At 43.6% G+C, this 27,495-nt stretch overlaps 2 long non-coding RNA genes across 6 annotated transcripts in view; one reads left to right on the plus strand and one right to left on the minus strand.

Annotated features, from left to right (window-relative positions):
* LOC111556630 overlaps window positions 1-27,495 on the minus strand; it is a 259,841-nt gene that overhangs the window by 185,323 nt on the left and 47,023 nt on the right. The gene's annotated exons all lie outside the window — the stretch shown is intronic.
* LOC109492031 lies at window positions 249-16,544 on the plus strand. Its single transcript, XR_002736010.2, has 4 exons — window positions 249-330; window positions 9,032-9,062; window positions 12,416-12,570; window positions 16,064-16,544. It is a non-coding gene; the product is annotated as an uncharacterized LOC109492031 (long non-coding RNA).

The following is a 27,495-nucleotide window of genomic DNA, read 5'->3' on the forward strand; positions in this document are numbered from 1 at the left end:
CTCTCTGTCTCTCTCCTTCTCTCCCCTGCTTACATGCATGCTCTTTCTCTCTAAATAAATAAAAAACATTTTAAAACATGAACCATAATATATATACCATTGAGTGTAGCCCTCAAAAGTTGTTCTCATAGGGAAATGTTTACTTATTTCAGCCTTGCTGTCATTGATCTTAGTTGTTATTCATTTACTCCTTTATCCATTCAACAAATATTTATGTGCCCCTAGATCCAGAGATGGGCCCATTTGATCTTTGGCTTCCAGGAGCTCACATCTAGTGGGTCAATGCAGAGTAAGCAATAGCAGGTGCCCACAAAGAACTATGAAAAAATGGTGAGTAGAGAACCAGCTGCCTAAGGTAGTTGAAGATACCCAGAGAGGCATTCGAGCTGAGTGTTAATTAAAGGAGAATAATAGTTGTTGCAATTTACTAACACTCTTCTAGGTACCAGTCACCGAGATAGGGGCTTAAGTATTTGCATGTATGGCATATAATATAATCATGCAAAGTAGATATTATTCTTATTTTGAAGATGAGAATCCTGAGTCTCAAGAAGGTTAAGAAGTGTACCCATAATCTTACAACCAGTATAGGATAAGTGAAATTTCAAACCAAGTCATTGGGGTTCTCAAAGCCCATGCTTTTCCTTGCAACCTACTGGGCCAATTCAAAAGTCACTCAGGCCACAAAAAGGGAAGAAACAGTCTTGTTACTTATAAGCACACCCTCAGTATTTGCTTTTTATTATGCGATATTTTATATATACAAAGCAATTTGCTAATGTATGTAAGTTTATTACCTAGAAATGTATATTTTAGAAAATATTAGAAAACATAGATAGTATATATATATAATACACACATATATACATATATATACATGTATATATGTGTGTGTATATATGTGTGTGTGTATATATATATAATTAGATAGTTTACTAGGGATTCTTAGAGGAAGAGGGTTATATCTATACACAAGTACAATATTTTGATACATACTTATAAGTTCCTTTTTCCACTTAACAGATCAAAAACATGTTTCGATGCCAGTTAATATACATGTATACCATCTTCATTAATCACTGTTAAATGCTCTTTGAATGGATAGACCCCCTCATTTATTTAACCTATTCTCTCTTCAGACGGTTAGCTTAATTTCACCTTTTAAAATTATCGTGAATGACATTGTGATGACTATATTTCACACAAATGTCTCTGCGTATATGTCAGTCATTCTCTTAAGATAAATTTCTGGGAGGAGAATTGCTGAATCAAATGTTTAAGGTCTTTGATGTATGTTGCACGATTGTATTTCATCATGTGTGAGTTTATGCTTCCACTAATAATTTGTTAAAGCAACCTGACATTTCCTTAAAGTTAAATTTATTTTGAGAGAGAGAAAGTGAGAGAGAGAGAGAGAGAGAGAGAGAGAGAGAGAGAGAGAGAGAAAATGAGCTGGGGAGGGTCAGAGAGAGAGGGGGAGAGAGAGAGAATCCCAAGTAGGTTCTGCACTGTCAACGCAGAGCCCAATTCGGGGCTCAAACTCACGAACTGTGAGATCGTCTCCTGAGCTGAGATCAAGAGTCAGATACTCAACCAGCCAATCCACCCAGGTGCCCCGACCTGATTTTTTTTTGACATTGCTATGTGTTTTCCATTTTATCTTGCTGATTTTATAAGACTTCTTTGTATGTCAAGGCTAGGAACCTTTGTCTTTTGTATATTTTGTGGTATATTTGCTATACAGAAATATTTAATTTTTATACAGTTAAATCTACAAATTTGTTCATGGTTTTGGTTGTTGGTGCAGTATTTAGGACAGCCTTTCCTAATCATGAACTTAAGTTTTCTCTTAGATATTTTGTGGACTCACTTTTTACATCTTATTTTTTAATCTAGCCAGAATTTAATGTGGTATAGGCTAGGAGGAAAGAATCCAAATCAGTATGTTTCTGGGTGCCACATTCTGCCCAACCTCCACATAGAGGATACTACTTCTACTGTATACCAAATAATAGTGTGGAGGGGTTTTCTGTCCTTTCCCACTCATCTATTTGTCTATTTTCATCCGCAGGACCATATGCTGTTTTAATTAATACTGCCTTGTAGTATACTGCATGCCTGGCAGTGCTGGTCTGTTCTCATCATTTTTCTTTTTCAAAGCTATTTATATGAATCTTTTTTCTGGTTTCTTTCTTTCAAAAGTGAGAGTATGGGGTGAGGGATAACTTCTAAAAGTGTGGCAGTCATATGCATGATAAAGTGTGTGTGTTTTTAAAATATCAGTCTCACAACTTTATAGCCACACTTGGTTCATTTCCACACCAAATGGGGTTATTCTGGTGCTTAGAGTCAAGCAATGCTCGATCTGTCACTAGACTTATTATATCCTGTTTGCCAAGAACCTTGGTGAGAGGTTTTCCTCATTCTGTCTGCATGAAAAGGCAATATAGGGTAGTGGTTGAGAGCACAGGATGTAGCTGTGTGACCTCAGGAAGAGATCTAACCTCTCTGAGCCTCCATGTCCACACTCACAACAGAGGGGTGACAATACACTAACTCATAACCTACAAACTGCATGTGGAAGGCTCTCAGCCAGAGTGGCTGGCATGGAGTAAATACTCTGAACGTTAACTAGTACCATCACGTCCCCATGGTCTTGTCATTCCAGCAGTTTGCTGATATGTCTTAACTTGGAAGAGGGACACCGAAAGGAAGCCATTAAATTAGGAAACACAGTTACATAAAATAAAATTTCACAAGCCTTTGCAAATGTTTATAGGGATGAGTAGTTGTCATTAAGTCTTTATTCCTCATGGTGTCCAGGGTGCTGGTATTAAAAGCAAGTTGTGGCCTGGCCAGAGACGGGGCCACGTGCTGTCAGAGGGTGGCTTACCACACGAGGACCCTGAACCAGCCAGATCATCGGAACCCACTGCAGATTCCACTTCGGGCCTTTGTCTTGGCCTTTGTCAATGCTGTCAGCTCAGGACTCACTTCTGACTTCCCTTACTGCTCTCCCTCCCCACTCTGTTGAGAGCAGATCTCCTCGCCTGCCAGCAGAGAATCTGAGCCTGGGGATGAGCCTGAGCTCTGAAGTCAGGACGTTGGATCAAAATCCCAGCTCTCCTACAAACCACTGCAGTATTAGAACGGGGGTTTTTCTTCAGCTGAAAAATAGGAATGTTATACCTTTCCTGCCAGGTTACCATGGGGATTAGGGGACAATAACACATATAAGAGCATTTTATGGAGCGACAGGCATAGAATAGGTGCTCAATAAAGGTTACTGCATCAATAAAAAATGTTGGATTCTAAGTAGCAGAAAACCCAATTCAAACTGGCTTAAACAATAAAGGACAATTATTGGCTTATACAATTGGAGACTGAAGATCAAGTTGGGCTTCAGGAACAGTTTGATTCAGTAGCGTATACCATCAAGGATTTTTTCATTGTTCATTATTTCCTCTCCCTTCACCCTGCCCTTCCCAGAATCAGATTCATCTTAAGGTTGTCTCCCTCTTATGGTCCCCAAAATGGCTGCAAGTACCCAGAGAGAAAAAAAACAGGGTTACCCCCAGAAATTTCCCCAGATGCCTGAGGAAGAGCTCTTCTGGGAACCCCCAGCAAACTTCTCTTCTTGTAGCTCTGTAGTCAGAATGGGGTCACAGTCCTGTCCTCGAAGAAATAACTATGGCCAGAAGACATGATTGAGCACACCAGCTTCGGTCTGGGCCACAGGCCCTATGTATAGAGTCACCTCTTTGCTGTTGCTAGAACTGTGTAGAGGCAGGGTGCAAACTGGACCAAACACCAGAGTAATTACCAGGAGAAGGGGCAATGGATTTGGAGGAACTACTGCAGTGCCCACCCCTCATGTAGAGCACAGATGAGTAGGTAGGCAGGTTTCCACTGAAACTTGAGACAGGGAAAATAGCAATAATAATAATAACAATCACAATAATAATAATGTACATAGTTTCTCTTTACAGTTAGTAGTAAAAATAGCATTTTCAAAGTACAAAAGTATTCTCGTTCCACAGCACTGGAATAGTAGATATTTGCATGTGTGCCGAAAGCCAATGATCAAGTCATAGGCACAATTGGTATTTTCTTTTAGACTCACTCAATGCCTGGGACCTTTCTGTTTAGGCGGCTCCCTTTCTCTCTGCCTCTTTCTGCTTCTCCTTCCTCCTCTGTTTACACTTTATTACCCTCAAGTACCTGGGGAGAAACCTACAAGAGGAGGGACAGTGTGGGCTCAAGGCCTGAGTGAGCCCTGGTTCCTTCTCAGCCCATGCCTGCTGCTGAGTGAAGCCTGGTCTCCCAAAGGGTTCAATGGCAGAGCCCAAATGGCCCCTTCATGCCTCCAGGTTGCTAAGCAACAAACACTTCAACTTTGGAAATCTTTATCCACACCGGATATATTATCCTGGCAAATTGGACTTTCAGATCTGGCAGCAATGGAAAGAGTAACTTCTTTTTTTTTTTTTTTTTTAAATAGAGACAATTTAGATGATTTCAAAGACATCTGGTCTCTTTTTCCAGCGATGTAGGACTCTTCTCTTTCACTAAGCACATTGGATCCAAACACTTCACGTGTACAAAAACACAAGGTCCCTGAAGAAACAAGTGTCTCAGTGGCAAAAGTGGACTCACAAAAAAGTACTGCCAGTTGGAAAGGCCTGGAACCCTCTAGGGCAACAGCACCAGGGCACATGTCCTTTTCTCTTCCCTCTAGTTGAAGCTTCTTTTAACTTGGTTCCCCCAAGGACTCTTTCTTCTATCTCTTATTCTCTTGGTTGCTGACTCCCTTCCTGTCTTCTATCTTCTTGTCTTTATCTTTCTCTCCCTTTTCCTCATTCCCACCTTTGTCTCTGCAAACTTCTACCCAGCCTTCTGTCTTCCTTTCCATCCTTCCTTCTCCCAAGTCCAGATGACACAAGGACAAAAGGCACCTGAATGGCTTATGGCCAGGGGCTCTTCAACTTCCTGCCCCACTACCTTGCTGGGGCGTAGAGTTGATCATTCCCCTTTCCTTCCTAAATCATAGTTGGGGTAATCTCAGGGCAGAATCTCTTGGCCCTAAGTCCTTCAAAAATTTTTTTTCAAGACAAACCCAAACACCAAAATACCTTCTCCACCTGTTTGCTAATATCTAGAATTCTTCCAACCGAGAACATTACATTCCACAATTAAAGACCAAATTTCAGACATAAATAATAAACAACTCACATCTGGGCAGCTCTTAACAGTTTTCCAAACATGTCCAGCTGTTTTCAACCAATTCCCTCATTTGACCCCCACAATAATCTGGAAATTGAAGCATTATTTTACTCTTACCTCCATTTAAAAATGAGGAAACTGAGGCTCGAAGATGTGAAGTAACTTTCCAGAAGTTGCTCTAGCCCAGTTCTGTCTGCTGCTAACATCCGTATTCCACCTCACTTCTCTGAGAGGGAACCATCATAAGCTGACATGAGGAGGAAATCTTCCTCTAATTTCTTCAGACCCAAGATGTACTCCCCCTTCCCCAATTCCTAGCTCCCTGAGATCTTTCATTTGTGATATTGCTGTGGAACCTGTCGGTGGGGTATGCTGCCACCAGATGGCAGATGATACTCTGGTTTAACGTAAGCTCCAGAGTTTTACCATAACTATGAGACTCAAGTGTTTCTCTATGTTTTACCATTTTATAATCAAAATTATGGTTCACTAAAGAATAGGTTAAGCATAACAGTATCCACATGTATGTAGAGGATACACAAATGACATACACTTAGAGGAATAAGTATGCAGGCTGATGATATGCCTATTAAAATGCTCATTGGTTGTTAACAAGCACAACTCAGTCTAATTCTGCCCACAAAGTCACAGCCTACTTCAAGTTTCCAAGATGTTGGCCATGGCACTCTAGGGTCACTGCCTTCCCATCCTGGCCATTCATTCTCCAAACACTAGCACAATAGTAGAAGTCAGAATGGTTCTCAAACCTAAGAGTACCTCTGAATCACTGGGAGGACTAGTTCAAGCACAAATGTCCAGCTCTCCATTCCAGAGTTTCTGATGCACTAGGTGTGGAGCCAGAGCTGTGAATTTACATTTTTCTTTTTTAAATGTTTTATTTATTTTTGAGACAGAGCATGAGTGGGGGAGGGGCAGAGAGAGAGGGAGACACAGAATCTGAAGCAGGCTCCAGGCTCTGAGCTGTCAGCACAGAGCCTGACGCGGGGCTCGAACTCACAGACTGTGAGATCATGACCTGAGCTGAAGTCAGATGCCCATCTGACTGAGCCACCCAGGTGCCCCAACTTCTTTTTTTTTTTAATGTTTATTTTATTTCTGAGACAGAGAGAAACAGAGCATGAGTGGGGGAGGGGCAGAGAGAGAGGGAGACACAGAATCCGAAGCAGGCTCCAGGCTCTAAGCTGTCAGCACACAGCCTGACATGGAGCTCGAACTTATCAACTGCGAGATCCCGATCTGAGCCAAAGTCGGCCGCTCAACCGACTGAGCCACCCAGGCGCCCCTGTGAATTCACATTTCTAACAAATTCCCAGGTGATGCTGATGCCACTAGTCTGGGGACCACATTTTGGGAGCCCCTGGACTGTGGCAAGCCACCCAGTCTGGCTCTCATGCTTCCCTCCTTTCCCCTCACCTCTTGCCAGCATCCTGGAGGAAGGAGTGTGAGCCCCAAGGCCTCCCAGCCGCAGCCTGGGGTCTCATTGTGAGCGATTAATCACAGGCCTTACGTGCTGTTCCTGACACCAAACGTTGTGCCACTTTCGATCATATTTTCGCTGCTAAGTGCTGCCTTCTGATCAGATATTCTGTGGTATCAATGCCTGTCAGAAGTCTGTGTCCTCTGTGTCTCACTATTATAATGATAGAAAATGCTAGCATTTACGAAAGCTGCCCACACTGAGGGAAGTGTTGATTCATTGCCTCATCTAATCCTCACAACAATTCTATGAGAAAGATACCATCATTACCACCCTTGTGCAGATGGGAAGGCAGAGGAGCCAGATTATAAAACCACCAAGCGACAGAGCCTGGCCTGAATGCCAGCTTCCCTTCAGAACATAAGCTCTCTCAGCCACTGTAGATACTGATTCCAAGTTTTCAACTTGGATACTAAAAGTTGGATTCTGGCTCCCTCAAGTCAGTTTCTTCTGGTTCCTACAGCTTCTAGTCATAGCATTAGCCTCACTGGTCCATGTCCCAGCCCACCAGCCAGTCAGGATGCCCCTCAGAGTCTCCTGTCTAAATTCGCTGCCTCAGTCCACCATACCGCCATACTGGACGCAGGGGAAACAGTCAGAAGTGCAGGCCCTAAGTGTCTTCCAGAGAGTCTTAGGCAACAAACATAGATTCAAATGTATTCCCCAGGCGGTACTTTCTAAGGCAGGGATGTGGAATCAGACACTTTATAATGAGCTTCTACAAATGTTATGTTGGTGAGTTGAAACAGCATCATAAGAACTTCTCACTTATTTATGAAAGAGCTATGCAAACATTGTGAAAGAAGAAAGTGAGGTGGAGGAGGGTGGGAGGGAGAAAGGAGGGAGGGAGAAAGGGGAGGAGCAAGGGACGGAGGGAGGAAACAAGGGAAGAAGGGGGCTAGGAGGAAGGGAGGGAGAGAAGGAGGGGGAGGAGGGAAGGAGGAAAGAAAGGAAGGAGAAAGGGGAGGAGAGAAGGAGGGAGAAAGGGAGAGAGGAAGGAAGGGAGGAAAGAGGAGGGGAGAGTGATAAAGAAGCAACCTAGGAGGAAACATAACAAAAGAACAAAAGGAAATCTTCATAGCCTTTCAGGTTATAGAACATCTTAGTAAGAGTATAAATTCAGGAACAGAAGCTCTGAGAGACAAGATAATGAGGTTGAAGACAAATTAGGAGATGGAGGATCTAGAGAAACAAACTGAGGACACAAACCACATCACTACAGAACTAATATAAAAATTAGAGCAAGTGGGGCACCAGGGAGGCTCAGTCGGTTGGATGTCTGACTTTGGCTCAGGTCATGATCTCACCGTTCGTGAGTTCGAGCCCCGCGTCGGGCTCTGTGCTGACAGCTCGGAGCCTGGAGCCTGCTTTGGATTCTGTGTCTCCCTCTCTCTACCCCTACCCTGCTTGTGCTTTGTCTCTGTCTCTGTCTCTGTCTCTGTCTCTGTCTCTGTCTCTCTCTCTCTCTCAAAAATAAATAAATGTAAAAAAAAATTAGAGCAAGTAACAGGTATATTTCACCAAAAATGAATTAGATGGATAGGAGCTTGAGATAATCACAGTAAATGTAGATTAAAACAGCGGTATTAAAAACAAGTACAGGGAAACTAATAGATTTTTTAAAGCGTAGTAAATAAAAAAAATAAGTTTCCAAACCCAAAGGTAAAATTTTTTACATTATCTAAATAAATTAAAAACTTGCAAAAGCAAATTGAAAGATACACCATGTTCCAGGAAAATTTAATACAGGCAACTCAAAATAGAGGTATGTAAGTTTAAAAAAAATGACACTTCAAACATTTAATCAGCAAAAGCAAATCATTTCAAGGGGTTAAAATCAAGCTGGCCTCAGCTTTCTCCACAGCAACATTTAAGGCCAAAAGACAGTGTTCACAATAAGAGAGAGAAAATGTACCCCAGGTGTTACAACCGCACAAGAGTGTTGTTAAATATAAAAAGCAATAGACTTTCTTGAAGCTGAGAAATCAGTAATACAGCCCCCTTCTTGAACAAAACTATGTGACAGTGACATTCAGGCAATTAAGAAATAAAGAAAAAAATAACTTAGGAACAGAAACACCATGAAGGTGCACTAGTGGTAAGCAGTAGGTCTAGTTAATATTTATAGTGGTAATAAACACTATCTTCAATGAAGCTCACCCTAACTGCCTTATTTACTATGGCAGTATGTGCCCACTCCACTCTACTCCAGTATTCTGGACCTCCCTTTGTCTGCTTTACTTTTTGCTTTTGTTCTATAGCATGTATGATTTCCTAATACACCGTATGTTTTACTCTTTTGCGGTTTAGCTGCCCCTACCCCACTTACCCTACCTACAAGGTAAGTCATGGGAGCTGGAATTGAACGGTTGCATGAAATATGGGAACTATTCTAGTTAGAGAGCAGACAGAGCTGTAAGTCTGAACAATGTACAAATAATCATATAACTAACAAAATCCAAATTGTGTGGAGAGGGGAGCTGAGAACGTGTGAGGGTGTTAGTCTTTATCTTCCACAGCCCAAACGTTATTGCTATTAACATTGAAACATGGTTTCAGAAGACATGATGACTGCCATCTCTTGATGCTTTCTATAATCACTTCCATCGACCTTGAAAGGACTTTTCATGAAATACTACCCTATGGTAAAGAAGCATGTATTCAATAATCTACAGTTTTCTTTGGTATATTTTCTTCGGTATATTTTCTTCTATTAAATTCCAGGAAAGTTAAAGGCAATACTTCGTATTTTACAATAGTATTTAGAGTTATGATTTCATTTTTATTAAAGTTTTTTTAGATACTTATTTTTCTGTCTATGTATACAAACACAAAGACAACAGTGATGATGTTTGCTTATTCTCAATATATGTTATGAGTATTATTATTTGGGTTATTTTACTATTTTCATTTCTAAACTTTTCTCTATTTAAATTTTTTTAAGTTTATTAATTTATTTTGAGAGAGAGAGAAAGACAGCAGGGGAGGGGCAGAAAGAGAGAGGGAGAGAAAGAATCCCAAACAGGTGCTGCACTGTCAGCACAAAGCTCAATGCGGGGCTCAATCTCACGAACTGTGAGATCATGACCTCGTTGGAAACCAAGAGTCAGATCCTTGACCAACTGAGGCACCCAGGCACCCCTAAACTTTTCTCTATTATATTAATTGTTTATAAGGAGCATGAACATATCTTTCTTTTTTCTTTTTTCAAATACAATTGAATGACTTCCCTTTGTTTTAAAAAAGTAAGAGAAAAACTAGAAGCATATATGTCATGGAGATAGACACAGAAATATAGAGACAGATAGAGACACATCAGATAGAGATACAGGTATAGATGTTTAGCACCCATGGTGGAAATAACAGAACTCAAGCCTTAACCTTGAGTTAACATCCCTTTCTTTCTGTCTACCAGAACTCCCCTGTGGACTTGCCAGATGGAAGGAAGGAAATTAAAGCTGACTGGAGAACCCACTGGGTGCTTTGCCATAAACTTTTGGTTAAGTCTGTAGGGTAGGAATAGTCTCATTATTTTAGAGAAAATGAAGAACTTGAAGTTCATAGGTTGTGACTTGCCTGATGTTGTCTAGTAGCAGGGATGACAATAATAATGGCAAGAATCGCATACTGAGTACATATAGTCAGGCTCCATACTCAGCATATCTGCGAAGAATCCCTTTTAATGCTCACAACAGCCTGTGGCGCTAGCAATTTTTACTCTTATTTTTGAAACGTAATTCAGAGCAAATTGTATGGCCAAATGTCACACAGCTAGAAGGCAGCAGTGTCAGGAATGGAGCTCAGGTCTGTTCCACACCCACACCCATGCTATTTCCTCTGCATCGTGGTCCTTGTAGGCTGAAAGAGGAGTGGCCTGTGCTGGTCACTGGGATCTAATAGAGAGTCAGGCTCCCGCTGGGGGGCTCTGCCACCAGCCAGTCATGAATCCCGTTGTCCCCTCCTGGGTGTCCTTGCTGAGCTGAACAGGCAAAAAGGAGCACCAGTGATTTCCTGAGATGGCTCCAAGTCCAGTCTGGGAGCTCAGGCCCCATCTCAGAAGGCCATTCTTGGATGGCTCAGACACAATAAACACTCAGTCAGGACACAGTACTGGGTTATGGTCCGTGGGAATGCAGACAATGGCTACTTCAAATGAGTGTCAGGAGATCTGGATTCCAAGTCCACTTCTACCATTCCTTTGTGGTTTGACCCTGGGGTAATCGCTTGATGTCTCCGAGCCTCATTTGTCCCATCACTACAATGAAAGGGTTTTGCTACTGGACAATTCCCAAAGTCTCCAGCTCAATACTTCTCTAATTTAGTCAGAGAATAACGTCCTCTCTTTGGAAGGGTCTGGGTGTTTGGCAGCAAGCTTCCCTTTGAAAGAGCAAAATGGCAGCCAGGGAGCCAAGCCAGCGAGGGGCAGGAGAGCCTAGATTATCCCCAGATGGGAAAAGAGTGACTTTAAGGAAACAAGTCTTTGAGGCTATAGGAAGGGTCTCTGTTGTAGGCCTTTGCTTTCTCCCCAGGTGGGTCTTGGCAGCTGGACCACAGGCCTTTATGAGATTATCTGTTAATCATGGCCTGGGCATGAGCACTCGAGAGGTGTCACATGCAGAATGAGATGCTTTTTTATGATGCAGTAAAAGAGAGGAAATCGCCTTGGCCTCTTGCCTCGTCTTGCATTCAGTAAAGAAGCAGGCAGGCTGAGCCAGCCTCCCATGGGTGAGGGCCCTGAGAGCTCAGAATTTCCACCCAAGGGCTGCCATTTCATTAGAGTGCTACAGGGAGGGGCTGCGGCAGGGGGGAAAGAGAGATAGCCCCCACCCCCCGACTCTCACCCCACTCCAGACGTTTAGGAGAGGCTGGGGATTGCTGAAATCCACCGACAATGAAAGTTTAGAAGAGCTAGGGTCACACACACTACATTAGTAACATTATATACTCATAACCACAGAGTAAATCACTGGCCCCACTTGGGACAGGAATTTCTCTCCAAATGCTATTATGGCAACAATCTATTATATTTTCTCTGAAAAGTAGATTGTGCCCAGAACTACTGTTCCTCCCAATGACCACTCCCACTCACTGTCAGGGTAACTAGTGATGATTGTTACCCCAAAGATAAAACAGAGGATTCAACCACCAGGGCCATGGAAGCATCATAAGAATTAAAGCAATCGAGTTAACAGTGATCTGGTGACTTTACCTGTATTAACTTATTTAATCCTCATAATAATGCAGATTCAACCCAACAAAAATTAAGTTGGTAATATCATCCCCCCTCATTTTATAGATGAGAACACCGAGTCCCAGAGATGCTAAGCAACATGTCCAAGGTCACACAGCTAGTTGGTGACAGCGCCAGGATGATCCCTCTGTGTGCACCTTTACTGCTCCCATATCTGCTTGTCATAATTTACCGTTCATTCTAAGTATAGGTCTCTGGGTCCTCCCTCCTTCAAGAATGGTCTTTAATCTTAACACCGGTAGTGGAAGCCATTCTCTCTCTCCCTCAAGATGTTAGGAAGAAACCTTCTGCTCTTTGCTTCACCCTCTCCTAAGCTCCCTGCCAGGGGACTGGCGGTTTGGGTGAGAATGCTGACTTCCACTGGTCCATCACTTTGTAACAGGAAGTGATGGGGGCTTCACTGGTTAAGACTCTGTATGGTTATTGTTCTCCTCATACTGCAGATGAGGAATCTGAGGCTCAGAGGATGCAGACATCGTGTCCATGGTACCCAGGTCAGAAACCGTTAAAGTAGCCAGCAGACACGAAATCAGACTTCTCGCCACCAAACTCTGCTTAGAAGACATGAACCACAACCCGCAGGCCTCCTGAGAACCTGGTGAGTCCCACCCATCCCAGTACCTTCACTGGGAGGAGAGAGCAGAGGAGGTGAAGGTGACAGGGTGGCCTTCAGGACTCTAACCCTGAGGTGGGGGCAGGGGCTCTCTCTTCCCTGAGACCAGCACTTCCAGACCTAGAGTTCCACAGTCCACAGGTTATTCACCTGTGGTGACTAACTCAGGTGACTCCTGTCTCTCCATTGGTGTCAAGGACCAAGAGCCTGTGATCCCAAGCGGGTCATCTTGAAGCCATGGTTTATATCTTTGCCAGAGAAGCTCAAATACAGCGGCTGCAGATTCCCATTCTGCTGGGGCGCCTGGGTGGCTCAGTCGGTTAAGCATCCAACTCTTGGTTTTGACTCATCTCATGGTTCCTGGATTCGAGTTCTGTGCCATCAGCAGGGCTGACAGAATCCTGCTTGGGATTCTCTCTCCCTCTCTCTCTGCCCTTCCCCCATTCCCTCTCTCTGTCTCTCTCAAAAATAAGTAAACTTAAAAAAATTCCCATTCTGCTGGTGCTTTTGTGCAAAAGTCAATCTGTTTCCTGGGGCTGGAGGTGGCAAGGCACAGAGTTTGATTTTGGAGAAGGAGAATCAAGAATTAAGACTAAAGAAAGATACTTTCAGGCAGTATAGAAAAGGTGGGAAGTGTGGCACTTTTGCTTAGACCCTGCAAGGCACATTTCTCCCTGAATTAGTTATGTCACCACGGTCTCCTCCTACATCTGTCCTGGCCTCTGTGCCAGCTTCCTCCTAGCCCATTGTCCACACTCTTTTCTCCAGCCTTGTTAAACTTCGCTTTCAAGGCTGCTGCTTCTTCTCCTTCTCCCCCTCCTCCCCCTCCTCCGCCTGTCCCTCCTCCCCCTCCCACCCCTCCTCCTCCTTTCCTTCTCCTCCTTCTTTTTTTCTCCTCCTCCTCCTCTTCCTCCCTCTTTTCTGGTCACCTTTCTCATTGCCTGAAATACCTACCCTTCCTTCTCTTCAGCTGGTTATTTCTTATTTGTCTTCCAAAGGCCAGGTAGGCACAGGCATCACCTCCTCCAGGAAGCCTTCCCTGATCCATACTGTTGTCTTTGTTCCCAAGGCACTCAATGCCCATTCAGACAGCACTCCTATGCTGTACTGCCATTCTATCTATACTGATTCACAAAAAGAAATCTTTTAAAAAAATTTTTAACATTTTTATTTATTTTTGAGACAGAGAGAGACAGAGCATGAGCAGGGGAGGGTCAGAGAGAGAGGGAGACACAGAATCCGAAACAGGCTCCAGGCTCTGAGCTGTCAGCCCAGAGCCCGATGCGGGGCTCAAACTCATGGACCGCGAGATCATGACCTGAGCTGAAGTCAGATGCCCAACCGACTGAGCCACCCAGGCGCCCCTGATTCACAAAAAGAAATCTTAAGATGGGTTGTTAAGAGCATGGAATCTACAACTTGACATGTGTAAGCCAAGTCAACCAGAGGGGACACTTTTTCAAAATTTCATAGGCCCCAATATTTCAAGAACTCCTCTAATCTCCATCCAATTCTATTCCTACCATTACCATCATGACCTAAAGGAGAGGGAAAGAGGTGTTATCATTAACACTAACGCTGTACCTGCTTTTAATGTTCTACATAGGTTGACTTCCTTATCACCTCATGTCATGCATCAAACATCCTGAATTACCTAAAACTTTATATTTATAAGCATATACATATACCACTACAACAGCCTGGCACTGGCCAATCAGAACTGATGCTGGCCTGTCAAGCAAGGTCCTGGGCTCTTGGTATGACAGACATTTCCTCTTTTCTTGCTGATTCGTGGGAGGTGCAGGTCCAGGGGGAGGTCACAGTGTCAGGTGCAGGGGGTGGTTGGGGAGGAGTCTGGTCCATGTGACAGTGGCTATTTACTAACCAGTACAGAAATATTCTAATATTTTAACCGCAGTTAATCAGAAATGACAGCCTTGCAGATATTATAGATCAGAAAGGGATTTAAACACTCATCTGAGTGTTTCCTGAGGCTCTAACTGATCCCAAGCTATGGTGCCCACAGACTATTAGGATATGTGACATTTCCAAACTGTTTCAGATTTTTCTTTAAGGAGACAATGTCAGAGAAGTGGGGGAGTAGATTTTCCTCTATTTTTGTTTGTCTATTGGACTTTCTTCTTTATTTTGAGAGAGAGAGAGAGAAAGAGAGAGAGAGAGAGCACAAGTGGGGGAGGAGTAGAGAGAGGAAAGACAGAGAATCCCAAGCAGGCTCCGTGCTGTCTGCACAGAGCCAACAACAATGCAGAGCTCGATCCCAAGATTGTGAGATCATGACCTGAGCTAATACCAAGAGTTGGAAGCTTAACCGACTGAGCCACCCAGGAGCCCCTGGACTTTCTTCTTTCCTCGTATGTTCTCTTGTTCTTGGAGGATGGACTTTGAATTCCCAAGATTACTCTGATTATGTTATTTCCACTCATGATAATTGTGTGTTCCAAAAATACCCATGCTTTCCAGTTACTTTTAAATTAAAGAATACATGTACACATTCTTATTGTAAAAGCTAAGACTACACAGATAAAAAGAAGCCCCCTTTAGCCATCCTTCCTCCTGCCCAACTCTTCTCGCACCCCCAAGGTAACCACTTTGATCTGTGTCCTTCCATAGTCTCAATAGGGATCTAGACACACACGTGTGCATATAGAAAAATAATGGTTTTGCTGTATTGTGTGCTTTTGTTTTGTTTTTACCTGGCATTACACTAACTATTCTGCAATTTGTTTTGTTTACTTAAAAATATGTTTTGAAGATCTTTCATCTACCTCATTCTTGTCATCTCTGGCTTGAATCCCATGGATTAGATGTCTCATAATTTACTTAACCATCCTTACAGATGGGCATGCCTGTGGGTTCATTTTTCACTATCACAGACACCATTTCCACAAGCATTCTTGAACACAGGGCTTCATACACTTGTATCTTGTTTTGTTTTGTTTTGTTTTGTTTTGTTTTGTTTTGTTTGCAGTAGAGTCTTAGAAGTTCCCTTTTTGGGTAAAGAGCTATGCACATCTTCATGTTTTATATCGATATTCTCTTCTACCAGGACTGCATAATAGTACCTGTTTCCCCAAACCCTTACCAAAACTAGATGTCATCATTATTTAATTTTCCTTAATGTGATGGATAAAGCGTGATTCCTCTTTATTATTTTAATTTGCATTTCCTCATGATTAGTGAAGCTGAGCATCTTTTCATGAGTTTATAGGTCATTTCTCTGTCTATGGACTACCCACTTGTATCCTGTGGTAGGCAGACTTCTAAGTGGCCCCCAATGGTCCTCATCCCTTGGTATTCATGCCTTTATATAATCTCCTTCCCTTAATGTCCCAGTGACTTGTTTCTAATGAATAGAAATGACAAAGATGATAGTCTGTCATTTCCAATGTTAGGTTACAGAAGACAGTGACTAACATCTTGTTAGCACTCTCTCTCTCTTTTCCTGGCTCTTCCTCAGTCTGACGAAATAAGATGTCATGTATTTAGCTGTCTTGTGGAGAAGCCCACATGGCTTCCAGCCAACAGCCAATGAGGAACAGAATCTCATCAACAATCATGTGAATGAGCTTGGAAACGGTTCCTTCCCCAGTCGAGCTTAAGATGACTATAGCCCCAGCCAGCACCTTCACTGCAGCCTGGGAGAGATCTTGAGCAAGGAGCCCCAGCGAAGCCATGCCTGCATGCCTGACCTACCCAAGCAGTGAGATAATAAATGTTTTAAGCCACTAAATTGGGGGGATAATTCGTTATGTGGCAACAGATCACTAATGTATATCCTTTGCCCATGTTTTTTTAAATTTTTTGATTTGTAGACATTCTATACAATACAGTTGAAAAGTCCTTTGTGTGTGATACATGTCACAACTATTTTCTAGTAATCTTTTGCTCACTATTAATTTTGTTTACTTGTGTATTTTATTATACAGACTTCAAAGTTTTGATGTCTTCAAATCATTTATTTGAATTTCATTTGAAAGATTTCATGCACATCGTTTCTTCTACGGCTTTTAAATTTCAAGTCTTGTTTAAAAAGGTCTCCGCTCCCTCAGAGTCGTAAACATGTATTTGTTTATTTCTTTCTCCTAACCTCCAATGTAAGTTCCATGAGGGCAGGGGCTCTGAGCCTTGCTCCTCTCTGGATCCACAGTCCCTCAATATAGTGCCTGGCAAGGAGCTGGCGTTCAGGAAGGCTTGAAGGCCTTCCATGCAGACACACTGTGCAAGTCTGTATTCCCTTCTCTTAGTAATTTCTCCCTGGTGTCTTATATCCATTCCTGGGTTGAAGTGTGTGCCTAACTCTGCTTGCTCTTTGCTAAGACAGAGAACAGATACCCTTCCGGCCCCTTCTGCGTCTTTCTTCCCGTCATCCCCAACAAGCACATGAGCGCACACACTCCTCTAAAACTACACAGTCTTGACACTAAATATTGCCGGTAGGGTGTTGAAGATCTCACACTTTCTAAAAGGAAAAAAAAGGAATAAAATAATCAAAAGATTTCACTTAAAGTGCTGGTAAGGATTTGGTGCCAAGAAATGTAAAAATGACAGCATCAATTACCGTGCAGAAGACGCAATGTAAGGAGAGGCTGTCTGTGCTGCAAACACAACCTAGCTACTCACTGCTACCCCACTGCTACCCCAGACACTGACATGAAGTCAGAGGCTGAGAGGAGTAATGCCAGGCAGAAAGAGAATTCAAAGGAGGAGGAGGCAGGTCAGTATGGACTTCCAACACATAGCCCAAGAAAAGTGAAGAAATGCACCAGGCTCCTGGGATATAATTTAACAGAGAAGGGATGGTTTGAGACCATACACTTTACTCTGCCATCAATGTCTATATATAAAACCATAAGACACTCTTAATTATGGAGAAGAAACCGAGGTTGCTGGAATGGGGGGAGGTGGGGGATAAATTGGTGATGGGCATTAAGGAAGACACTTTTCAGGATGAGCACTGGATGTCATATGTAAGAGATGAATCACTAGGTTCCACCCTTGAAGCCAAGACTACACAGTATGTTAACTAACCTGAATGTAAATTAAAAAAATAAAAGCTGAGTCTCAGAGAGGTGAGGTGGACTGAACATGATTGGAAGCAGTGGTGGGACGAGAACCCAGGTTCCAGCTTCCCTGGTCAGGGCTCTTTCCACATCGCTGGAGGATGGCAATTCAAGAGGAGTCCTGGCTCCAAGGAGAGGGATGAATATCTCACCCCACATTCTACAAGGTACAGTGAGATAGGTCCTACTCTTGGAGAAGCTGGGGGGTGAACTGGCGTTGACATCTAGCATTTACTCCCCAGACTGTCCTGAGGGAAAGGAGTTTTTTGAAACCCTGAAGTTGGGAACTTCACTCAGGCTGTTTGGACCCTGAGTCCACTCTCCCCTCAGGCAGAGCTTGGCTCTCCCTAAGCAGGTCTGAGCCCAGCCCACTAGGTCTGCCACAGTAGGGTCAGGAATTGCTTTAAGGGGAAGAACAACCACATATCAGGCTAGGAGGAGAGGTGGGGAGTGTGTTCTATAGTTAGGAGATGGGTGCAGGGATCAATATCTGATCGGCACCATCACCAGCCTACGGAATACTTTGTACCAGTTCAAAAAAGGCATTCCTTTATTGAGATATTTTACTACCTGCCATCTGCCAGAAAAGTAAATAAATATACAAGTCTACAATGAATAGTGTATGAATGGCACATCCTAGAGTTGTATAATGCACATCCAGAACAACTGTGCAAGTCAGCCTGTGAGCTACCTTATTCCCCTCAATCTAGCTGCGCAGGTGTTGTTCCTAGAACCAATGGAGCCCAAGATATTCTAACTCCCAGGCATCCTTCATGGTGCTTCTTGCCTTCAAGTTCTCTGCCTACATGGGTACTACCTCTTATGGACCAGACAGATTTCCTTCCTACATTCTGTGAGATTCAGAGATCACTAATCAGAAAACACTGCAAAAACCCAAAGCCTTGCCTTTGCGAGAGCCCAGCCCCTTGCCAAACAGTTGAGTGAAAACTGGAATTCCCCCTGAGACTGGAGTTGACCATATCAGACAAGACCACACTCCCACTGACCTCTGCAGAAATGGAAGTGACTGCATGCGAGCCAGTTTCTGTACCTCTTCAGGTGTACATACTGAAGGTCAAGAGGGGAAAATCATGAAAAGGGATGTCCTGATTTCAAACTATGTTACAAAGCTATAGTAATCAAAGAGGTATGGTATTGGCATAAAAACAGACATATATAGACAAATGGAACAAAATAGAGAGCCCAGAAATAAACCCATGCATATATAGCCATTAATATATGATAAAGGAGACAAGAATATACAATGGGGGAAAGGACAGTCTCTTCAATAAAGGTGCGGGGAAAAATGAACAGCCACATGCAGAAGAACGAAACTAGACCCACTTTCTCACACCATCCATAAAAAATAACTCAAAGTGGATTGCACACTTGCATGCAAGACCTGAAACCGTAAAATTCTTAGAAGAAAACATAAGCAGAAAGTTTTCTGACATAGATCTTGGGGATGATTTGTTTAATCTGACACCAGAAACAAAAGCAACAAAAGCGTAAACAAACAAGTGGGACTACATCAAACCAAAAGACGCCCTTTTTCATATGAAAAAACTAAGGCCCATAGAAAGTTAACATGTCCAAGTTCAGCCAGCTGCTAAGAGGCTGAGCTAGAATTTGGACCCATGCCTGGCTCAGTCCTAGGCTTATTTCGCCCAGTCACACCATCCCCAGCTGGGAGGGATGTGATAGGTTGTGCGATAGTACTTCCACTAATGAAAAGAGAACTCTAGCTATGGGTTCTTGTGGGTCAGACTGGACTGACAAAAGTTCACCTCACAGGTTTGTGCAGTAAAGAAAGCCAGCTGAGACCCAATTCTTTGTTTTTCTAAACTCATCTAAGGCAAGAAGGACTATTGAAGGTAAAGCTGGAGAAAGAGGCAGGGTCCAGGGTTTGGCGAGCCTTTTCAAGTGTGTTTAAGAATCTGGACCTTGATTCAAGAATAGTGGGAGGCTGCCATCTGTACCCCCACCGAACAGCAAGCTCCACAGGAGTGAGCACCATGTCTGTTTTAGTCACTGACACACCACCTCTAGCCCTGTGCCTGGAGAACTGTAGGAGCTTAATAGAGATTTGCTGAACTGATTATTTCATGCTAGAGGCAAAATGATCTATTTCCTGTTTCTGAAAGCCAGCTCTGGCTGAGATGTGGAGAATCGATGAGAAGAGATGAAAGTCAGAGTCTGTGAGACAGACCGCTTAGAAAGCCAGGGCCACAGTTCAGGCAAAAGTGGAGGGGGCCTGGGTGAGGTTGGCATCTGTGATGATGGGGGGAGAGTTAAAACAATCCAGGCATCGGCCCTTCGTTCAACCAACTGAGGCACCTTGGCAAACACCTAAATCGACCCGCGGGTTCTTTTCTTTTTTCTTTTTTTTTTAATTTTTTAAAAATGTTTATTTGTGAGCCCGAGCGGAGGAGGGGCAGAGGAAGAGAGGGAGACACAGAATCCGAAGCAGGCTCCAGGCTCCGAGCTGTCAGCACAGAGCCCAATGCAGGGCTGGAACCTGCAAGCTACGAGATCATGACGTGGGCCAAAGTTGGACGCTTAACTGACTAAGCCACCCAGGTGCCCCAAGCCTTGGTTTCTCACGCATAAAATAGGGATGATAATGAAATGTACCTCACAGGGATGTGAGAATTCAATGAGATTTGCCTGCCTAGTGCCTGGTGTTTGATCAGTGTTCAAAAATGTTAGTTTAATGTCGCAGCTGCTGTTGCTCCAAATACAGGGTTCTGGAAGGAGCTTCTGGATTGGCCATCTTGACCTTGGGATCTCAGCATAGCTCTGCCTGCCTGACCGTGGGCCAGTCTCCCTCCTCCGGCGGTTTCAGTTCCCCTGTCTCTAAAACAAGGGGTGGGTCTCGCTGACCTGGTAGGGCCCTTACGGTGCTCACATTCTGTGAATGCTAGAGCTTTTGTCAGCCCAGGCCGACAGACAAACACGCATTTACAGAAGAGGGGCAGAGACACTGTCAGCATGGAAATGTAGCACCTGCCAAATTTTTTGGTTTGGTGCCTCTGACTTAGTGCAGTTGTGTTTCATGGGAGCAAATTGGACAACAAAGAATGTTAACTGTAATATCTATTCAAGGTCCTTTATTAGCAGAACTATGAGTGAGGTGGGGGGGGGCAGATCTACACATTTCTGAAATATCTGTTTTCTTTTTGCAAGACAGGGAACAGAATTCAAGCTTTCAAAGTGTTTATAAAGTAATCAGCATTAATTTGTTCTGTTCAGGTTTTAATTATACACTGTAGGCCATTCTGACAGGACACCACCACCGCAGAGTCTGTCAGGAGATAATTTCCCACCAGGATGACCACGCACCTCATGAATTATACATGAAACTTTGTTTCCCCGAGACTGTTTGCTAAAAGATGCTGTCAGCCTCCTGCAATCTCAAAAGATCTGCAATTGTTTTTCGATAAGTCTAATTAGCAGGAAGTAGGTGGGGAGGTGTTAAGAATGACTTCCCAGGGATGTAAGATGCTGGGGGATACTGAAAGGGTCCTTCCTCAGCCCATGACCCCAGCAGACGTGGCGCGGAGTTGGCCTCGGTGGGTGGAAGTCAGGTCGAAATATTTGCTCCCACATACCCGACAGGCAGCAAGATTTACACTGGTTCTCCCTGAGACTGAACCCCAGCAAGCCAGCCAGAGACTCCAGACATAATTCTGTTATTCAAATGGGAGAAGAGTTTGATAGCTATGCTAATGACTTTTATCTGTGAAAACATAACTAATAGCTTGGTTTACATTTGCGTACATTTATGAGCATAATTTTAGCACATAATTTTATTGCACAATAAAACATAATGCAGCATTAGTCGGCTTCACCAAAAAAAAAAAAAGGGGGGATACCTTAGAGTGATCTGCACGTAAACCTTCACACCGCATTTATATGACAGTATCATTTAAAATGTTGACCCATTTGAATTAATGAAAGAGTTTCCCAGTTAACAATTAGCTGCATAAGGCCATTTCCTGTAGACATAATATTTGGGGGTGATGCTTATGATTTGCTGCATAATTCATTGCAGCACTGACTGCTAAAGATTGTTTTTCAACACTGTTATTCTTACAGTTAAACTGGACTGGATGAAGGTGATCTTTCCTACATCATGCACACAATCTTTCTTGGAGTCTCTGCTGTGTGGGTCCCATGTTAGAAAACGCAGAAATATCACACAGGCCAAAGGGGTTCCTTTTGGGCTTGAGGAAGAAAGGACATTGGTGACAACACAGGGACATCCCTCTGCACAAGAGACCTGTCTGATGGAGCAGAGCCCAGAGATAGAGCACAGGAGGCAGGAAAGGATGGGGCACCCAGACTGAAAGCTGGGCTGAAAGTGACCAATGTGAAACAAGGGACAGCAATGGTTGAGATGTCATGAAGGAAGAATGCTGCATGATCGCGGCTGAATGCAGCCAGTAAGAAGCAGGGAGGTTTGGCAATAGCCATGACCAAATACAGCGTGTCCTTCCAAAGTGGCCCATAGGAGAACATTGGCTGTGTTGGATGTACTGGTCAAGACTCTTGCTTGAAAAAGCAGCAACGTAAGTCACACTAGATCAAGCAAAGATGGAATTTCGGGGCTCACATCACTGAAAAACCCAGGGGTGGGTTAGCATCAAACACAGCTAAATCCAGACACTTCAAGTATATCACCAGAGAATCAATCCCCCCCCCCCCTCTCGTTTTCTACTTGGCTGGCAGCATTCTCTACTAGGGCCTCTCCTGGGGGTGGGAGAGGCTCAGGCTTAAATAATAACAACCCATGATCACAAGTGAATCCCTGCAAGAGTCATCGAGGGGTATGAGGTGCTCTGCTGGGGATCTGCACTCTCCCTGTGGTGAGGAGGTTGGGACTCTGGGTCAGCCTTGTCAGAATCACAAGGAGTGGGGCACAGACTCTTCCCAGAAGGGAGAGAGGCAGAGAGGCAAACAGGCAGAAGGGTAGTGGCTGGCCAGCTCTTCACCCAAGGTTGTGGTGTGAGGGACGAGAGAACATTTATCATCATCAGGAGCCTTGATGGATGGGCTAGAGAAGACACTGCAGAGGAGAGTGCTGCGCAAGGCCGGAAGCACATATGCCATAAGCGACCCGGAGGAAGTGCGGCTGTTCACTTGGGCACCAAGAGAGCTTAGGGATGCTGATAGCAAATATCAGAGGCCTGCTTATCATACGTAACTCCAGAGGGGAGAGAGAGCAGAGGGTGAAGTGACAGGCCAACGACCAAATTTGGCTCAAATATCTGGCCAATACAAGGTCCCAACAGGCAGACAGAATCTAACCAGACAAGCTTCCCTGGGCTTGGTGAGCCCCACAGCTAGGTGAGCAGGTGCTAGAAACACCCCCTGCCAAGCTGCCATTGCTCTAGAGAACCGTCTACCAATAGCACAGGGATGGGGGAGTCACCTGTTAACTGCAGCCTCAAAACACAGGTACCTTTGAAAAGGTGAAGCTGAGAGGCATGTGTCTGAACCCCCTGAATACTAAAAGCTAAAACAAACGAAATAAAGTTGAATGTAAAGATACAACAGACAAAAGAGCGGACCTGGACAACCGGGGGGCAGAGGAACATTGCGAGAGGAACAATTTTCTGAGGTAAAGAGGAAAACTAAAAAGTGAGTAGAAAGGACACAGGAGATGGGGACCCCAGTATGCACATAAAACACCCTCCTAGGGCGATGCTAGAGAGGATTAGGAGACCCGCCTGGTGGAAAGCAGGCCAGGCTGGTGTCCTAGTGTCCTAGGACTGCCGTGACCAATTATCACTAACTGGTGTCTTAAAACAACCATGTACGCTTTCATATTCTGAGCATCCCAAACCAAGGTGTTGGCAGGGCAGTGCCCCCCTCTGGAGCCTCTAGGAGAGAATCCTTCTTTGTCTCTTCCAGCTCTGTTGGCTGTCAGCATTCCCTGTGGCTGCATACTTCCAAACTCTGACTCTGTCTTCCCATGCCTTCCCTGTCTTTTTTGGCTGTGTCTTCTCTTCCCCTGACTCTTGTAAGGACACTTGTCATTGGATTTAGGGTCTGCTGAGGTAATCAAGGATCATCTTATCTCAAGATTTTTAACTTACGTACGTCTGCAAAGACCCCTTTTCCAAATAAGCTCATATCCACAGGTTCTTGGTGGGCATAACTGTGGGGGGGCCACCATTCAACCCCTATACATCAGGCCACTGGGCAGACTTGAGACCATCACAAGAGGACATCGTGGGTGTGGTGGGAGATGCTGGCTGAGAAAAGAGAGGCTGACTTCAGGCACAGCTGTCGGGAACTCCTGCCCCCCTGGGGAAACTCAGAGCCCGTGGTGGAGGCCCAGAATGGGGGAAAGAGTAAAGGTGTCTTGCGTGCATGAATGCCCCTAGGAAAGGAAATAAAATGGCCATGGGTTACAAAGAAATTTTACAGACTGAAAGTCACCCAGAAATTCCCAAGATTTATCTCTAGCCTTGCCATGTAATGTGAAAAATCTATTAACCACTTAGTCAAATATTTAATATAACTTCTGGTAAAAGCATTTATTTGTATTTCAGATTTCTCAGGGGTGTTGGTAAATGACATATGCCATGAAATTAATTATCTGGCCAATCCATGAGAAATCACACAGAGAGAGGTGTCCACCTATATAAACAGCAAGCATGACTGTGAATGGCCACATTCACCAGACAGATGAGCGACAGAGACCTCTCTAAAACTTCCTTGTTTAATATGCCCACAGTGTCTGAGGAGACTTTAATATGCCCACTTGTACAATATCCTGCTTTGAGAGCTACATCTAAGTTCGAGGTTGTGCCCCTGTCCTGGTCATCGCATTCCTATGACAACAACATCATCGCCATGTTTAAAGAGCTCCCTTAATGCCATGAATGTGACCAGTACACTGAAAGCAGAGGAAGACAGCTGTGACATAGTGAAAAGGGTCTCTCAGACTTGAAGCCATCTCACTGTATCATCCCACAGGCCCTGGTGGCAGCTACTCTTGGTCCCATTTTACAGAGAAGGAAACAGAGGCTCTGACTACCCAAGTTCCCACAGATATAATAAGTTAGCAAGGCTGAGATTTAGATCCACGTCTTTTTTGATTGCGGTATTCTTTGCACCTTGGACTTGCCTACAGCACACAGACCAGTAACGATTTCGGGCTGGGCCTGTGTCCCGGTACCTAACTCAGCCTACAGCTTCAGGCCGTGGTGGGTCTGGTTGGCCTGTCCCAGGCCCGTGTAGGAAGAGGTTGCTAAGAAAGAGTCCTGTTACAAATGTCACATACAAGCAAGCCAGGAGAGGCAATACAGTTAATTACTCTTATTAAGTTGGCTGATGTCAAAAGATGAAAAACTTACAGTATTGTCCATAAATGCCGGAAGAGATAAGGGAGCCTGTGGGGCGTACAGAAAGAACGCTGCCAGAAGTCTGGGGGTGCCCCTTTCTTTCCAGGTCTGGCTCTCCAGGATTTAGGGCCAGATGTAGTTTGAAGATTGCTATCTTAATGGTGTTCTAAAAGCTCCTTTTCCCTCCCGGCTCCCAAAATTACAGAGGAGCCCAGAAACTTCCCACTGCATTGATTGTTTAGGGAACTGTGATCTGCTCCCACGCTATCTTGTCTTTACTGTGTCCTTTTTTTCTACCGTTTACAATTTCTTGTCTTTGGTCCTTTGTCTAGTCAGCTCCTCTTCGCAATTAACCCTTTTTTATATCTCTGGGGGGATGCAGACCAGCCCTTTAGAGGCCTCTAATGACACCCACTTTGGCTCCTGCTGTGCCCCTGGAGATAATGGCCTCGAAAGCTTTCTCAGCGGCACGTGCAGACTCTCCTGCCCAGCCCTCTGTGCCCCAGCACCAGGCAAGGTTTGTATTAATAGATACTCAGTTTAGAAAAGAGACAAAGGAAGATGACTTAGCCTGTTGTGTCTGAAAGACACAGCACCATATAAGTGTCTTCCTGTCCCTGAAGCCAAATGTTCAGTAAGCTCAAGGGTACTTCTCTGAGACCCCCTGGGAGGCACAGTTCAACCTTGATTAACTAGAGTGTTCAGGAAAGGGCAAGGGGATGGGGGAGAGGATTATAGGTAATTGTAAAGTTCCAGCTTACTGGAAAGTTAGCCAAAAATCTTCCCCACCCCTCCAATCTATATTTCAGCTTTTTTCCTGAAACACTTTATGAAATCACACGTTTCCATATTAGAGTGAGTTGGTGAACATGGTTGTTGCTCCCATCTTAACTTCCTGAAGGGGTAGTTGAATCTTCCCCTAAGTTCCCAGACCACTGAGTTAGATTCTGTTAGCCCGTAGCTTAGGTGATTGATTGCTCTTTGTATCCATCCTTATTCCTCTACACCTAGAGAGCAGGAATGATGTCTTAAAGTCATGAACCAAAAGTAAGATGCTTTAGACCCCCTATTTTGGCCACAAGGATGTTTGATCTCACATGTCATGGCTTCCATTTACTAATGGCCTAGCCAAGGGCACAACAAGACCAGGCCATAAGGCAAAGAGATGGGAAACAAGAGAAGGTGATTTGGGCTAGCCATATAATAGACCAGTCCAGGGCCAGAAAGCCATTCTGGAACCCCAAAGGGAATTACTCAGAACTTTCTCTAGGATTTGCTATTTAAAATTATTATGGAGTCTTCATCTAAATCTTAATGAATGTTATCTTAATGAATAATTAAGATATTGAATGTTTTGTAAAAATAATTAACAAAATAAAATGGATAATGGATAAAAATGGTAACATGTAGATATACACAATCTGACCCAGGAAAATTGAACTTGACAGAAATAATGTCTAGAAAAGACAACTCACCAAACCCAAGTCAATAATCAATATACTTGGTATGAATCAAAAACAGATCCGTAAACCAGACCTCTATTGTAAAGTTTTCATGGAAAAGGAGTGAACAAAAATAAGCATAACTTTAGTAATCTACAGTGAAAACTGAAAAAATAAAGATTCTGTAACTATTTAATAGTTTAACAACAACAACAACAACAAAGTCAAGGATTTGAGTTGACCTAAGGCCTTTTGGTGCTAGAAAATAGTTTTACAATAGAAATTCATCATCATTACATAATTCTGATTTAAATAGTTATATTAAAAATGCCTGGATAAAAATGGAACACTTGAACATTCTCCACTTTGTGTATCTCCCATGCTTTGGTTAAGAACTCAGTCCGTAGAAGCCACCTCCCTGTGTAGAACCATAGGGTGGAAGAATATGCCATCATTGAAAGGAAGGGGGTAGGTCTGAACAGACTGACATAGTGGAGTGCCCATAACAGCCTTTCTAGTGTCCATTTTCTTAATTTAAAAATATGAATTCAGTCAGTGAGTGTGAGCATAAGTCTGGGAGAAGAACAGAGATAGCATGCATATGAGACAGGGATATTATGTATACATGCACAAGAACCTGGAAAGATATGTACCAACTACTGACAAATAAAAAAAGGAGTTTTTGCTTTTAAAAACTGTTTACTTTTCTTTATTATTTAAAGTTTTCACAGCAAACAGGTATTAGTTTTGTAATTAACCCAATAAAAAATGTTTAAAATGTTAAAGGGATACAGGAATGAATGGGTGCCAAGAACTGAGAAAGGTCTGAGATTTGATCTTACTTATGAGCCAGCAAGTTAGGAGTTGGGCGGCCATTGTTCCATGGATGCTGCAGGAAGAGAAGAGACTCCAAGGGACTGGTCAGAGAATTAGCATTTGCGCATTTCCCTATGTCTCCAGTTCTCCTGAGGTAACATAAATGGGCCAGATGATATCTGCACACCCACCAGAATGCACCACATCTTACTTTTG

Source organism: Felis catus, chromosome D1 (assembly GCF_018350175.1).
Source record: "Felis catus isolate Fca126 chromosome D1, F.catus_Fca126_mat1.0, whole genome shotgun sequence".
Taxonomy (NCBI): Eukaryota; Metazoa; Chordata; class Mammalia; order Carnivora; family Felidae; genus Felis; species Felis catus.